The 2,872-nt window shown below is 36.9% G+C and overlaps 1 non-coding gene across 1 annotated transcript; it reads left to right on the top strand.

Moving 5' to 3' along the window:
- Positions 1-1,353: 1,353 nt before the first annotated feature.
- mir190b (microRNA 190b) lies at positions 1,354-1,454 on the top strand. The gene has a single exon (NR_107220.1). It is a non-coding gene; the product is annotated as a microRNA 190b (primary transcript).
- Positions 1,455-2,872: the final 1,418 nt, after the last annotated feature.

The raw sequence follows: 2,872 nt of genomic DNA, 5'->3' as shown, positions 1-2,872 counted from the left end.
AATAGATGCATTCACCTATCATTTGGGTAATTTACTAAAGTAATGTGGGTATTTTGTTTGATTTAATTCTGCCTTCCTTTGTCATTTTTAGCTTTAGTAATTCTAAATGTCAATTTTTATTTACAGTGAAAATATTTTTAACGAAGCAAAAAACGAGATTTGCATTTGGAATTTATTTATTTCAAGCAATCAAAGCAAAAGTACTAATTAAGACAAACAAAAGAGATGTATAGGACATATATGTGTCCCTCAGGATGGTTAATCGTGGCTTGATTGGAAAATTAAAAAAAATTAAAAGTAAAAGAGACACATATCCCTACATATACATCTACATACACATGTACATTTTGCCATTATAATAACTTTTAATCACAAAGAGACATATTTGTACTTATACACACTATACATGACACATTGAATAAATTAAATGTAAAATTTGTCAAAAGTAAATTTAATTAATAGCTTGAAAGGGAGTGGGAGAGAGTGGATTTATATAATCTTACCCTAATATGCTTTACTCAAATATTTTACTTTTTTACATAGTTATATTCTGGTTTGTAACTTCTTATTGAAAATACCCCACAATTCCCGAATATGCAGCATATATCAAAGTCCATGTCCTTGTTGTCAGAGTTCAATCAAGTTATAGAAATGGTTATAGTGTTCAGGGAAGCAACTGTAATGTTTGCCCTCCCTCCTGGCAATAACTGAAAACTGAATGTTATTTCACCTCTTGCGTGTGAGTGTGAGTGTGTTTGAGAGAGGGAGTGTAGGCTCACAGTACAATGAACATCACATCTATTGATCAGGCTAATGTGAGGAGGAAAGGCTGCAGGCCACAACTGCTGATCAATAATCCTCTAATTACATGAGTGTGCATGTTACTAACAGGGAAAATTTTGGACCCCCCCCCAACCACTGTCAGAGGACTGTATGTATAAATGGAGTCCCACCAAAGGAAATCTCACACAAAGGTGTCCTTTCATTGGCATGTAAATGCCTACACTTACAGGCTTTACATGCAAAACTTTTTTATTTTGAATCATAAAGTTTTGTGTTTGATCTTACCAAGAGGATCTAGTGACTCCGTGTGGATTAAGGTAACAAGCGTCTTTACTTTGCATACCTGATGATCGACAGATTTTTTTTGACAAAAAGCCACAGATTTAAAATATCCGGATGTCTTCTTGTCTTTAATCGTGCCCCTAAGACTGTCTCTACGCCACTGCTCAGCAAGTTTCTCTGGTTTGTGTCATCAGCGTGAAACCAGCTGACCTGTGACTAACTGCTGAAACTGTCACAACTGCATTGTGTGTCTTCTGTACAGGACTTTCCCGTTTGCTGGGCTCCCTCTGACCTGCTAGAGGCTGTGTGATATGTTTGATATTCGGTTGTTCTTGTGCTTCATCATGTCAACTAAATATCAGACATATTCCAACAGACTCTGGCCCTCACTTCTGAGCTTTGCCCTCCCTCTGAAAGGAAGCATTTGAGGTCAAACTTGCAGGTAGGCAGTCATGGAAAGCAAACTTTACCACTCCAGTGTTACAGTTTCATGTTATCTTTGCTGCTAAATTGACACATCATCATCATCATTGCGGTTTCTAGACCAAAAAATGTTGCAACTGATCGGATTTGATTAGTCAAAAGCCGTTGTGACACTTAAAAACCTCACAGGCCTATGCTGCAGGTAAATTTTAACCCATCATTTGCTTTTCATATTCTCTCCCAGACGCATGCACACCCACAAAGACTGATGCTCTTCACAACTGAAACAATGCTGTCCATTGTACAAAGTCAGAGTGCATTCAGTGGTATTCCTCTCCACAAGCAAAAAGCCGCACCTACAAAGGTCTTTAACTGAAAGTGGGGAGAAGTTAAACTTTGGACTTGTAATAAATCCTGTCCAGAGGTGTGTCCATGGTAACTTTACAATATAAAAAAAAATATTTATATATATATATATATATATATATATATATATATATATATATATATATATATATATATATATATATATATATATATATATATATATATATATATATATATATATATATATATATATATATGTGTATATATAAATAATTTTTTTATATATATATATAAACACCCCTCTCACTCCTCCACGGGTGGTTTCTCCTCCAAGCTCGGGTCCTCTACCAGAGGCCTGGGAGCTTGAAGGTCCTGCGCAGTATTTTAGCTGTTCCTAGCACTGCGCTTTTCTGGACTGAGAGGTCTGGGGTCTTTTCAGGTATCTGTATATATACATGTATATAATCTTTTTAATTGTCAAGTGCTTGCTTGTCATTAATAATTATGTATGTGCCTTAATAAAGTGGATGAAACAACATTAGTGTGTCTGTATGCATCATTATTGAAGAACACCTAGATGACAGTTTCCATTACGTCGTCAGGTTTTGGAACATTTTGTTAAAAAATGCTTACCTTCTTTTAGATTAAACAATTTCAAAGAAGATTTTCGGAGCCGGTTTAGCTCGTGCTGGTTTGCGGCGCCTTCAGTCTGCAAAACCAGGGTTCGAATCCGGGCTGCTCCCTGTTCCCTTCTCTACTTCTGTGCCGGTCCCAAGCCCGGTTGCTTTGAAAAGGTTGCGTCAGGAAGGGCATCCGGCGTAAAACATTGCCAAGTTTACCATGCGAATTGTTCGCTGTGGCGACCCCTGATGGGAAAAGCCGAAATAGAAAGAAGAATTTCAAAGAAGATTTTGTTATATAATGGTTCATTTATAGGGATGGGATGATACGCTTAGTCTATAACACCCGTGGGGGGTCACTAAACGGAAAGTGAGCTCAATGATGTGATCATTTTTAAATCAAAGGAAAAAGTGAGTTGCTCTGCATCTCACAACCA

This window comes from Oryzias latipes, chromosome 16, assembly GCF_002234675.1.
Source record: "Oryzias latipes chromosome 16, ASM223467v1".
Lineage (NCBI taxonomy): Eukaryota > Metazoa > Chordata > Actinopteri > Beloniformes > Adrianichthyidae > Oryzias > Oryzias latipes.
This window is presented reverse-complemented; position numbering and strand designations above follow the sequence as displayed.